We start from the raw sequence: 14,285 nt of genomic DNA on the forward strand, positions 1-14,285 counted from the left end.
GAGAATGACCTGGGCCAGAGGATCTCTAAGTCCTTGAGGCTCCAGGCCCATAGGGACTTTATGACATTGCTGGGTTGGTTCCCAGGAATTGTTATTATTTGGTCGAACCTGTTGCCCCTTAGGGTGTGGCATGGCGCTAGGAGTGTTAGGAGGATCGATGTCAACAGGAAGCGCATCAATGATTACCTGGGGAGGGTTGTTGCGAGTTTGGGCGGGACTGTTATTCCTCACCCGGTTATCCGGTGGGATTGCCTGCCCTCTTTTGTAGCAACGGTGTTCACCTTTCTTCTCAGGGCTACGATTTGTTCTTAGCAGATTTGCAGCAGGGCTTGCGTAGCCTAATTTTGGATGGGGAGAGGAGGGACAAGCAATAGGCTGTCCCTCCCTGTGGCGTGATGCGTGCAGGGCGGGGTAGGTAGGGCAACTCGGTGCCCATCCAGGGCAGCAAGGTCAAGGGAGCGAGCCAGAACCACCCACATGATGCCTAGCCGGCTCGAAGAGGTAGGCTGGCAACCCCTCCTGACTGGTCTGGCTACGCTTGCATGGTTTGCCCAGCGAGCCAGCTGGCCAGCTCCCCTGCCCCCTTTGGGGGGTGACGTAGACAGGCTATACTCAGTTGATCGACTGGTGGCAGCCCGAGTCAGTTGGTTCGCCCTTGAGCCTCGGGGAGGTAGACGGCTAGGTCCGTTTCCCCCAATTTTAGGCCCCCGCACGCTGGGGGGCTAGCCCCCTGGCCCCATCCAGCCCTGCTGCTGTTTGTGTTGTTGTTGTTAATAAAGTGGCCCTAGTTCAATCCAAGAAACCTCAGCCTGGCGTCTTATTTGGGGGATCAGGGGTAATGTGATGTCACAGGAGGGCCATCGCACTACCGGGAAACCCCTGCAAAATCAGAATTAATTAGATGATTAGTCTAGCAGCCCCTTTTGTAGTGACCAGTCAAAGGCATCTGGGAAACCCAGAAGCAGGGTGTCAAAGCAAAACAAGTGGTATCCAGTGGCCTCTGAACTGAGAGGTCCCACTTGATAATCATGATTACTAGCCATTGATAGGCCTCTTCTCCATGAAATTGTCTCCTCTCCTTTTAAAGCCATAAAACTCTTTTTGTAGCAGCAAATCCCAGAAGTTTATTTTGTTTTGTTTATTCTATTTTTTTATAAATTCAAAATTGAAATTCAAAACCTTTATTGGCATAAATAATGAAAAATTTAAGACAAATAAAAGGAGCAACAAGGATCAAATCCTTACCAGGCACTACATGCTGGGAGCATCTGAGTTAGATATCCTCAATCTACATCATCTCTGAATCATTAAATTAATACATTTAGCAACTTTTTTAGTTAACTCCTTACTCAGTCCCCTCAGCAAATAACAGATTTTATCCTTCTCTGTTCAGCCCAAAGAATTAGAAAGGATCAGATCAAGATACTGTAAATGAAGATCTTGATACCAATCATACTGGAATAACATGTGATACAAAGATTCAGTAACAACTACATTACTATACCTGTTAGAATCTCTGCAGAAACAAAGGGCCTTGTCTTTGGCAAGATGTAATGTCCTGCCCTCAGCTGTGACTGATGGAAGATGGACATGTACAACTCCTTATAACAATAGGCGTTGTGCATGTGACTGGGGAGAAGTTGAATCGCTGACCCACACGATCTTGCATAGCCCATTTCATTCGAAGGCCCACTCAAAACTTTTAGTTTTGAGTTTTTAGGGGAGTGACTTATTATTATAATTATGATCTATATTTGAAACTGTAGCATGATTGTATATATGCCAATTAAGTTTTAATAAATAAATGAAATTATTCCTGTGGTCCTGGAAGTGGCAGGTCCAGCAGCTACCATCCTATCATTAGGGCCTCTCTTCCTGAAGACGGCTGCAAAACTTGTAGCACTTGCAAATTTGAGACTGCACACACCCCTCATATTTTGATGGTAAACTAGTGGGGAAAAACCCTCATCTTCTTTTCAGGTACACACAGGATTTGCGGATAAAGCACATAGAGCTGTAATGCCACAAAATCTCCTGTGCCCTCTCCTCCTAAGCAAAATGAATGAGAGCAGATTTGCCATCAAATCTTCTTGCTGCTCAAGGAAGTGTGGAGCCCATCAGAGTGCAGAAGAGAAATCTTTCACCACCCCCATGCCTAACCTGGTGCAATTCTGAAGATGCCCACAAAGGAGAAGGTCAGATGCCTTGAAGCATTTTAATCTTTAAGCATCACTTTTCAGATAACTCTCCCCTGGCTGGCAAGAGACAACTTCCTAAGATTGCTTGAAGAATCAGGGACATTCAGAATGCAAAAGCCATTAAGAAATCCTTCTTAGATCTTTCGTTTCTCAATCACTGTAGACAGGAAAAGAATGAAATTCCTGCCAAAAATGCACCCCTGATCTCTCTCCTGATCATTAGATCCAACATCATTACTAAAACGCTACAATAACCAACAAGATCACTAATAGTCTCTTCATCCCTCCCTCTTCTTCTCACCAATTTAATCTCTTTGTCATATTAAAGATGAAAAATGTGCAATGAGGGTAACCAAGAAGGACTTACTAGCCTGATCTGGTCTGGTCTTTCTGGTCTGGTGAGGGCAATGTTCTGATCAACTGACAGTTGACCTAAGGGACTATGATGTCAGCATGTGATGTCACAAGAGGGCCATTACATTATAGGAAACCCCTGCATAATCAGATTGTTGAGATGTGGTCTGTACCTACATGGAACATATATGCAGGCATTGTACGTGCCAATGTGCTGCAGGTGTATTGGGCAGCCCTGTTGAGTCACTGAGGAGGGGGAGCCCAGCTTGCAATTTCTGAAGGCTGGGGAGAGCCTGTCTTGGTGGGTGTTACTAGACACATGTCCCCCCATACACACACAGGGTTAGGGTTAGGTCCTTTGCTAAGCAGGAGGGATAGTCTGCATAGATATGCATTCTTACTTTATAATTTACCAAGGAAAACTCTTTAGGCAAAGGTTACAAGGGATGCCTTAGGACACGTTTGGTGCACTTCATGCATGTACTAGAACATGTTTTTCCTGGAACAAGAAACCAATAGAAACCATCAAAAACCAGGTGCACACCCACCAAAAATTGACACAAATATTTGAAAGAGGTCACACAAAAAGAGAAGAAACAATGTAAAACTCATTCAGGGATTGATTGGGATGGAAAAGAAAATAAATCATATAGTTAACCATTAATCCAAAAGAAAGTCTTTTAAGGCTGCAATACTTGATACAACCTGAAGATGTCACTGTTTTCAAAGAATGTGAGAATAGTACACTGCCTCTTTAAGGCTTAATTAATGTTTGCTGTTAAAGTTAACAAGGTTATCAGGGGCATAGATATAAATATTATTTCAATAACTGTAAGTTCATATTAGCAAAAGTCCTAAGGGAGAGTTTAAGATTCAACACATTTGAATGAATCAACAGAGACAACCAACTCCCAAGACAGAAACAGGGAGGGGGAATTACCGTAAATAAAAGCTCCACAGAACAAAAGATAGTCATTACAGGAAGATCTGATGCATAGGCCATGCCTGTGGCTTCCATTCCCAGTCATGAACTCTAAAGAGGTTCTATCAGCAAAAAGTTGTGAATTGATGGCCTTCTTCTTTCTCATCAAGCTCATGTTGGTTTTCTGAAGAAAGTGCCTTACGGCCACCAAGGAGTTAGAACATGCTGCTCTCTGGAAAGTAACGACACTCTTGCCTTACTATAAGATGGACCCAAGCCTATGTTTCTATAGGGTACTGCATCAATTCCCAAACTCTCCAGGATACTCTCCAGGAGTTTGGAAGCATCTGTCTGTCTTTGTGGGGGAAGGAGAGATGCGGAGGTGTGATTGGGATGATTGCACCACTGCCAGGGCTTTCAGGGGCATTTTTACACTTACCTGAGTTTGCACTGGCCTCTGGGGTGGGTGTGGGGAGTCCCATGGAAACCCCCACAGGGCACTCCAAGTCTCATAAAATCTAAAAGTAAAAAATGCGACCCACTTCCAGTTTTCGATCACAAAACCAGAAGAGCGTCACAAGCTCTATTTTTAGATTTTACAAGGCTTGGGGAGCTCTGCAGGGGTGTTCACAGAGTTCCCCACACCCACCCCAGAGGCCAGCATGAGCTCAGTTAAGTGTAACAATGCCCCTAAAAGCCCTGACTGCGGTGTGATTGCCCCGATTGTGTTGCCGCATTCCCCCTCCCCACCCCTTAAAAGGACACAGACAGAGCTTCTCTGACTGCGGCATTGCGATGCACTAGTTTGAGAATCTCTGGGCAACTATGTAATGTTCTTGTAAAGCCAGTAGAAAGATGGAAGGGACTAATGGAAGGAGAATAGAACTGTAAACTGATTGTGTGTGTGTGTGTGTGTGTGTGTGTGTGTGTGTGTGTGTGTGTGTGTGTGTGTGTGTATATATATATATATATATATATATATATATATATATATATATATTTCCCATGGGGCTGATAGTTGCTACATAAAACTTATAACAAAATTGTTTGCATGTCTACTCAGATATAAGCCCTATTGTGTTCAATAGGGCTTACTTCCAGGGAAGTGTGTATAAGATTGCAGCCTAATGTATCTGGGGTCATATTGGTTGTCTTTTCATTTGGTCATATAGCCTTTCTCTGGAAGTGAAGGGAAGAACATCTTCCAAGACTGGGGGTTAACCGATTACCCCAGAGAAATTTTTACAGCAGTGCCCTGACTTTCATCCACTTGACCTTCAGCTTGTTGTTCTTTCAGCATTTTTGATTATAACCACATTTCAAAATTGGTCCACATGCTTTTCCACTTTTGTCCAATTTTACCCAATTATATACAATGTTTGCTGGCATTCTTATGTTTATTTTAATTTTATTTTTGTTCAAATGTGTTAAAGAGTTAGCTTTTTATGTTCTATCATAGGTTTTTTGCTAGTTTTTCACTGCAAACTAAATAAGAGCAGAGCCTTACTCCAGCAGTACAGGTAAACAAAGTTTTAACTAGTACGTGGCAAATAAGTTTACCTTCTCTATGCATTATCATACTGATAGCACTCAAGAGATAATAATTACAGTTCAGAGTTGCTATGATTTCTAAACTGACTGTTCCATGCTGTTTATTTGGCTTTATCGCTTGACCTGCTTCCCCTCTGGTGCAGCTTTTAATGGGAGTGGATTTCCAGTATTTGAACTTGTCATCACACCATTCGGATAACTAGTTTCTCTTGCTTTGGTGTTAGTTACAAGGTCTTTTTGAAACAGTGTTTATGAAAAGGAGAGAAAGGGGTGCAAACATTGTTTAACAATTTTAAAAAATCCATTAACATGAGATTGAAATGAATGCGCTGTTTAGTTTCCACAAAGAGAAAGCGAGAGAGAGATGTTATTTCCGAATGAATATACGTCCAACAGACATTCACTGAAAAAACGTAAGATGGTAGAAATGCAGTGGGTGGGAACTGGTGCAAGGTTTAACTGTCAAAAATGTTCATATATACTCAGTTTAATTAAGGGCACAATCCTATCCAACTTTCCATTGCTGATACAGTTGTGACAGTGGGATGTGCACCATATCCTGCAATGGGAGAGGCAGTCATGGATGCCTGCTCAGAATCATTCTCAATAGAAATTTTAGTGAAGGCAATAGGTGCTCTTGGTTAAAACTGCACTGAACTGCGGTATTGTTTTTCTCCCCCTAGATGCAGATGATGGCAATCAGAGAAGAGGGAAATCAAACCATCAACACAGAATTAATTCTTCAGGGTTTTGGAGATTTTCAGGATCTCAATGTTGTCCTCTTCCTCTTATTTCTAGTGATTTACATTCTCACCATGGCTGGGAACATCCTCATTGTTGTATTAGTTGTGGCAAAAAATAACCTTCACACTCCCATGTACTTTTTCCTTGCAAATCTCTCTTGCCTGGAGACCTTCTACTCTTCAACCATCCTGCCCAAGATCCTTGCTGGTTTGACTGGGGAGAAAGCTATTTCCATTCCTGGCTGCATTGCCCAGTTTTATTTCTTTACTGCTTTAGTGCTCACCGAATTGGGCCTCCTAGCTATTATGTCTTATGACAGGTATATAGCAATATGTATGCCCCTACATTATGCCTCTGTTATGAGTGACAGACTCTGCCTTATCATGGCTGTTGGGTCTTGGATGAATGGGTTCCTGGCCATGTCAGTAATGATGTATCTGATGACCAGATTGACATTCTGTGGTCCCAATGAAATCGACCATTTCTTCTGTGATCTGGCTCCTGTAGCACAAATCACTTGCAGTGAAGTCCACAGATTTGAATTGATGGGATTTGTGTTCTCAACTATTTTCACCCTGCCTCCCTTTTTATTGACTCTGACGTCTTACATGTTTATCATCACCACCATCCTACGAATCCCATCTGCCACTGGAAGGCAGAAGGCCTTTTCCCCATGTTCATCACATCTCATTGTTGTTACCATCTATTACAGTACCCTAATCATTGTCTATGTTCTCCCAAATCCAGAAAAAAATGAGAAAGCTGAACAAAGTCTTCTCTGTCTTTTACACTATCCTGACACCCCTGGTCAATCCCCTGGTTTACAGTCTGAGGAACCGAGAAGTGAAAGAGGCCATTAGAACATCCATTGGCAAAGTGATTCAGGTTATAAGACCAAAGGAAAACCAAGTTATTGTTTCAAGAATAAGGTAGTGTGAGCTGAGTCCTAAACCTACTTAAACGTACTTATGCTGTTTATCCCAGCGTAGCATCACCGGTGTTTTACCAGGGTTTTTTTGGTTTTTTTGGTTTTGTTTTGTTTTGTTTTTTGCATCTGTATATATTTTCCAGTGTGAGCCCCTTTGGGACAGGAACCTATTTCATCCCACAGTTTATTTTGCTATGTAAACCACATGATGAACTTCTTTGTTGAAATGCAAAAATAAAAAAGTATTTTAAATATGTAAATACATGCCTGTGCCTCTCCTATATAGAAGATTGTGGGTGGGAAGAATTTATTCATCACAGCCTATGCTAGACTGATTATAGTCTGCAATTCAGGATCTAGCCAAAATTCTGGGAATTACAGAGATATCATATTGTTGTAGGATTCTTGCATTTCCAAGCAAAGGCAGCTAGCATGCCTGTATTGGCACGCTAGCAATGATTGCCATAGCTAGCCCCCCTATCAGCCAGCAGCAGGGCTTTGCTGCCAGCTGATTGGCTGGCTGGCATTAGGGGGCAGGACGACTGAGCCTGATCTAGCACACAGGCGATAGACCCAGCTCAGTTCCGTTTCTGGAAGCGACCGAGCAGGTCGCTTTTCTGGGAGTGGAAAAGAGGCTGCCCCAAGACGGGGCTTGGAGCACGGGGACCCGCACTTGCAGGCTCCCGTCATTGTGGCAGCGGGTAGCCTCTCTGGGGGTGAGCTGCGCGCTCTGCATTATCGCTCCGGGGCGTAGCGACGAGCAGCCCCATGAGCAATCGCGATGGGGGCGACCCGCTGCGCACTCTGCAAGTGGCATCAAGGGGGGTGGCCCGCTGCATGCTCTGTCCGAGCGGCAGCAGTAGGGGGTGGCCTGCTGCGCGCTCTGCCAGCCGAGTGGCTGGGCGCAGCGGCTTTGCACACCCCACGGCTGCAGGTGCCTTTGGAGGGTCCGTGGGGGGGCGGCAGATGCCCGTGGTGGGCGGCCACCCCGCGGTCCCCTTTTGCCAGCCTTGACTGGGCGACCATTGGTGGCGCATTTCAGCGGCCATTGGGGGGTGCCTCATGGCTGGGCGCCATTTTAGGTCCCTGCCTCGTGGCACTCTGCCATTTTAAAAATTCAAATTAGCCTGGCGGGGTGCAGGGAAGGCCAAGCGCTAGGCTGACCTCCCCTTGTGGTGGTAGAAGTGCAGGGTGGGTAGACAGAAGGCCTTCTCGGCATCCAATCTAAGCCAGCAAGGGCAGGGGTGAACCAGAACCGCTCTTTGGATGCTTGTCCGGCTCGAGGAGGCAGGCTGGCTAGCCCCTTGTCTGAACTTTGGGGCCTTGCAGGGGTGACCTGAAGGCAGAGTAGTTTGGCTGGCTTACCCTCTTCGGGCAACGGTGAAAGGCAGGCTTAATAACTATTGAGCTATGCCTGGAGTTGGGTGGATGCCCTATGAGACTGGGGGCGTAGACGGCTAGGGCCGTTTCCCCCACTTAGAACCCCACACTTAGGATGGGTATTGTTTACCTATTTTGCCTTGTTGTGCTTGTTGTAAGTTAATAAAGTGGCCCATTTAATCCCATACCTGTTGTCGGCTGTATTTATTGGGGACTGCATGGTAATGAAGTGTTCTGGAGTTGAGCTGGTGTGATTTGCTCCAGACCAAGAATGTTGAGGTGTTTCTTCAGACTTTTAGGCACTGCTTCAAAAGCTCCAATGACAATTGGCTCAATATTGACCTTCTTCTCCTAGAGATACCCATATTCTATTCTCAAGTTGTTGTTGTTGTTGTTGTTGTTGTTGTTGTTGTTGTGCTACTGTGTTTGCTGCTGCTGGTAGTAAGAGTTGATGTCTAGCATTTTTAGGCTTCTTATTTATACCTTATATTTATTCTTATATTTATTTATAGGAAAGAAGGGAAGGACTAGGTTTATTGCAATGAAAATTCTGCTCCCTTTTTGAACTCCCTTTCCTCCAAAGGAGGAAGATGTTTAAACCTGTACTCACACAAGCAGAGAGAACACACATTTGAATGAGGATGAGGACATCCTTGTTAGGAAGTTCAAGACAGAGATCAGCAAATCCAGTGCAGCTTGACTTGAGTTGAGTCACGAGTCTCTGCCCCCTTTAACTTGACTCAAAAACGAATCCTAACAGGTGGACTTTCTGAGTCACCCAGAGCATTTTGGGAACTCTAAAAGACTCCAGTCCTGAGTCTTTTCCATAAAAAACCTCAGCCATGGCTCTGCAGGACAAAATGAAGCTGCTTCTGGGGTGTGTGTTGGAGTTCCCTTTAAACACTTCCCTGATGTCCCCATCCAATCTGTAAACAAGGCAGAAGCAGGTGGGACGGACTATGTGAGATTGGGGACAGAAGCGGCAAGAGGGAGGAGGGTCACGCACAGCAGCTGGGAGGCTTAAGAGTATGACCCAATTCTTTGCAGCTCTACTCAGAACTAGTCCCATTATGGTCAGTCATTCAATGAGCCTGCTAGAGTCCTGCCATGAGTTTATGGCTAGGAAATGCCCCCATCCCCTGTATTCTTCTCTCACTCATCCAGGGGATAAAACGTTCATCTAATGATCCAATGATCATTGGTTCCTTCAGAAATGGACAAGGAAACCCACCCCTTCCTCCCCCAACCTCGTACTTGATGCAAAAGCATTAACCCTTCCCTGCCTCCTTGCTGGAACTTCCCTGCTGCTTGCCCGGCCTGAATGATGGCCCCACAAGGTCTTTCACACTGCAGAAAAAGTAAGCAAGCGCACCCAGACACAGAGTCAAGTCTATACATGTGGGGACTCATTTCCAAGTCAGTGGCCTCAGACTTGAGTCAGTGCCGGAGTCACTGACACGCCTGACACAATTCAGCAAGTCACAAGTGTACACAAGTCAGCAAAAATCATGTGTTTTTGTGACTTGGACTCGAGTCACCTGACTTGAGTTCCCATCCCTGGTTCAAGATATTGTAATGTTCAATGTTTGGAGAACTGAGTGAAAGGATTATTTCAATGTCTGTATGGATATATTACTCCTCGCTAATTTCAAATTCCATAAATGGAACGATAGAGGATATTTTTTCCATTTAATGAGTCATGTGAGACCTCTAGTCCTTTGCTGATGGAATATAGACCAAGGAAACAAATGAGGTAGTCAATTCAGAACATAAATAAGAGCACATGAAGACAAGAAGACATGAAGGAGTCTAGATCCTGGCAAAATATGGTGCTTTTGGCCCATCTGTAGACATGCAAAAAAGGTGAAAATTGATATCATTGCTCTTTAGTTAATTATCCATCCTAATAGTGTTTGTTAATTCATTTGAATATGGATGCAATATGAAATAAGACATAACCTTAGTTACATGAATATTACTGCAGAAGAAGAAAGATATTGGAGACTATATGATGCTAGTAAATGAACTGGTTTGTCTTATGTCATTGGGCTATGTGATTTATGAATCCATAGAAGAACATTGATAGAACTCTGGGTGAAGCTTTCTTTTCTGAGTCCTCTATGACTTACATATACTATTTCCAGAGGCAGTATCTTCTGAATGCAGGTGAATAACAACAGGAGAGACATAAGTCTTCATCTCCTGCTTGTAGGTCTCTCAGAGGCAACTGATTGGCCTTTGATGCTGGACCAGATGAATATCTGGATTGATATAAGAGACCTTTCCTTATACTCTTGACTGAGAAATACCATTCAGTTCCCTAAATTCCTTTGGCTCCTTTCAAAATTTTTTAGCAGTTTTAACCAAGAAGAAAACTTTGAACTGTCTTTTATGTGAAATTTGAGGGCACCTGAAGAAATTAGTGACTACTAACCTTCTCTTGGCATATTCTTAGTGTCAATGCCAAGAGTAGTTTCTGAAACAAGAGGTCTACCATGTTGTTTGTTCATGATGAGAAAATATTTCAGTTGCTTTTCCTTAGGTTATCAGTCCAATCTCAATCAAACTTCCTGCACCACAATTCAGTGACACAGAAAAAGCCACTGCTATACCCAGTGCAGGCAACAAGGCTGCTGGAGGTCTGGTAAGAGAACGTTTGTCCCCATGCCCCAAGAAAAGCCCCAGCATCCCTTATGGGGCTGCTTGGACCTGCAACAGCAAAATTGCTGGCAGCCCATGTTGGCAGATCAGGCCCAGGAGGGGGGGGGATAGAATTGGGCAGTGCCTCTGCTGCCATTCCTTCCCCCTAAGCATGGTCTGCTTACCCGTTTATTGCACCTCTTCCTGCCCTTCCCCCATCCTGGAATGGAGCCTCTGCACTGCTCTGCACTGCACTTCCCAGCCCCAGCACTCGGTACTTCTCCCGCCTGCACGAGGGGCCAGCATCCATCTGCGCAGGCCTGTATGCTGGTTCTTGCCTCCGCTCAACCATTACAAATTGCTTTCTGGTCCTTTCATGATTGCCATTGCCAGGGCAGTGTGCAGGAGTCCAGCGCTTTGGCCATGGTGGATTGGGCCGTAAGTGAAGTCTTAACATTAAAAAAGATGGTTTATCACACAATGTATCACTTCACACATTTATTTTCTTTGTCTAGATGCAAGTGATGGACATCACAGAAAGGAAAAATCAAACAGAGATGGCAGAATTCATCCTTCTAGGCTTTAGAGATCTCCAGGGCTTGAACATTTTTCTCTTCCCCTGATTTTTATTGATCTATACATTCACCATGGTAGGAAACCTAATCATTTTAGGATTGGTTGTTTCAGATCATCACCTTCATACACCTATGTACTTTTTCCTTGGGAATCTGTCCTATTTAGAGACCTGCTACACTACCACCATCCTGCCCAAGATATTGTCCAGCATCTTGACTGGAGACAGATCCATTTCGATTTCAGGTTGCATAGTTCAATTTTATTTCTTTGCTTCCCTCGTAGTCACAAAATGTGGTCTCTTAGCCATGATGTCTTATGATCGGTACTTAGCAATATGCAAACCACTACAATGTTCAACCCTTATGAACAGTAGAGTTTGTATCTCTTTGGCAGGTGGATCTTGGGTTAATGGATTTGTGGCAATGGCAGTTCTGTTGCATTTAATGTCAAGATTAACGTTTTATGGTGCCAATGAAATTGACCACTTCTTCTGTGATTTTACCCCAGTCATTGAGCTTGCCTGTAGTGAAAATCACACTCTAGAACTTCTGGGGACAATTTTTTCCTCCATGTTCACGCTGATCCCCTTTTTATTAACTGTGACATCTTATATTTTTATCATTTCCACTATCCTAAGAATTCCATCGGCCACACAGAGGCAAAAGGCCTTCTCCACCTGTTCATCTCATCTTATTGTGGTCACAATATTTTATGGGAGTTTGATAACTGTTTATGTCATGCCATGGAGTGAGACGATGAAAGAATTAAACAAAGTCTTTTCTCTCTTTTACACTGTGCTGACACCGTTGGTCAATCCCCTCATATACAGTCTGAGAAACAGAGAAGTGAAAGAAGCCCTTCGGAAATGTCTTAGCAAGCACAATTGGTTCTCAAAAATTTCTTGGTGATAAGGATAAAAATAACTCATATTTGCATGAGCATGCTTTATCAACTTACATTATCATTCTGAAATCTTCAGTTTATTTCTGTGATATCCCTGAGCTTTTATACTTTTGGCTTCATTGTAAATCTAGCAAGAAGAAGTACTGTTCCTTTGTACTGATGTATAGTTCACCTTGTCAGAAGGGGAGATTTTTAAAGGAGAGGATAAGTTCTGGCATGAGCCATTGCCTACAGAGATAGCTCCTCCCTCCCCTCCCCACCCACAATCCACCCCCCTATGCTGGCTTACCTACTCTGGAGCAGGTCGCTGGCTGTGCCACAGGGCCCAAAATGGCCACTGGCGGCATGAAGTGGAACTCTGTTACCTTGTCTTCACTAGTCCAAGAGGAATGGGCTAACTCTACTAGACCAATAGGATAAATCACCTACTTATCTCCTGGTTCTTTACCAGAGATTTGTCCAGAAGTCAGAACAAACATAAATTGGAAAAGCACTGTCACGCCTGGGCAAAAGCACAAGACCAGATGAACTGTGCCTGTGTGAAAGTGCAGACACTGCTGTCCATTAGTTGGGATGTCTGTAAATCAGATGTATTTAACTTGGGGATCCATCATAAAGTGGAACTCCCGCTCACTCAGAAACAGAGGTTGTATGGGACAGGCTGACAGAATCATCTGTCAAAACTGCAGTCGGCAAAATAAAAGTAAATTGAAGTTGCCACTGCAGCTCCCCATGTGGTAATGCAGGGGTGCCAACACAGTGTCCACAGAATCCTGCAGGGGGTTGTGGCCTTGGGAGGATTCCTCAGCATAAAGGAACATCTGTTCCCTTGCCCTGTGAAAGCCGCTGTGAACCCAGTGGGTCAAGCTGGACTTGCACCAGTGATATTGCTGGCACAAGTCCTCTTTGACCCAAGAAAGCAGATCAAGCCTAGGAGAGGGGTCAGGTCACCACAGTCACTAAACCCATCCCCTTCCTGGCTCCGAGCTGCCTTTCTACCTGCCCTCATTGCCACCCTATTCTGCCCATCCTCACCCCATACTGCCCCCTTTCCAACTCCATCCTGGTCTCTGCACAGCCTTAACTCAGGCAGCAGGCTTCCAGTGTCCATTGCCATGTGGACCTGGCCACTGACCAGTTACAGTGGCAGCCAGGCCAAGGTGGCAGGAGGGCATTTTGGAGGTGGGGAAGAGGCAGTTTTGTAGGGAGGTTGGAATGGGGCAGATCAGGCCTGGGAGGGGGCAGTATTGGCAGAGAAGACCTCTGCCATAACCTAATCCCTCTCCCGACCTGCCCAGCGTTAGATGGGGCTTGCCGGATTTGTGGCAGCTAAATAGCTGGCACGGATCGAAGAAGCCCAAAAGGGTAGGCTGGGTCTTTACTTGGGCTAAGGAGAAATGTATCCCCTTAGCCTGGGGAGACCTCCAGGCACCTCCTAAGTTTCACTGGGATTGGGATGCCCGTGTGCCAACATTCCAAGAGGAACTTTATAAAAGAAGTTTGATGCCTCCTGCAAATCATCCTCTGTTTGGTATTAGAAGATTTCCAGTTGCTTCTTTTCCTGTATGTTGTTCACTTTATTTTGTTTGTGTCTATCCAGAATCGCAGGGTGTCTGAGCGTCTATCCAGAATCGCAGGGTGAGGATGGGGTGAGGCATGACACTGGGCTTGCTGAAGTCTTATGAAATAAAGAACCCTTTGAACAGATTTGTTCAGAGCGTCTTTAATCTCCTTGTTTCACAGACTGTAAATCAAGGGATTGGCAAGAGGAGTACATGCAGGATATAGGATGGAGAGGATTTTGTGTAAAGCACGTGGCATCTTGTGTTTTGGCAACACATACACTATGATTAGGGTCCCATAGAACATGGTAACAACAATGAGGTGGGAAGAGCAGGTCAAGAATGCTTTCTTCCTCCCAGCAGTGGATGGAATATGCAGAATGGTGGATATCACAAAAACATAGGAGGTCAGTGTTAACAAGAATGGTGGGAAAGTGGACAATGAGGAGAATATTAAAGTTGTCCATTCTATTATGTACGTCTCACTGCAGGTAAATTCCAGGAGAGGTGAAAGATCACTGAAGACA

General features: G+C 44.6%; 2 pseudogenes; both read left to right on the forward strand.

Moving 5' to 3' along the window:
• The first annotated feature begins 5,714 nt into the window (after positions 1-5,714).
• Positions 5,715-6,702, forward strand: LOC136652536 (olfactory receptor 6B1-like; annotated as a pseudogene).
• Positions 6,703-11,232: 4,530 nt separating this feature from the next.
• On the forward strand, positions 11,233-12,201 carry LOC136652537 (olfactory receptor 2AP1-like; annotated as a pseudogene).
• Positions 12,202-14,285: the final 2,084 nt, after the last annotated feature.

This window comes from Tiliqua scincoides, chromosome 5, assembly GCF_035046505.1.
Source record: "Tiliqua scincoides isolate rTilSci1 chromosome 5, rTilSci1.hap2, whole genome shotgun sequence".
NCBI classification, from domain to species: Eukaryota; Metazoa; Chordata; class Lepidosauria; order Squamata; family Scincidae; genus Tiliqua; species Tiliqua scincoides.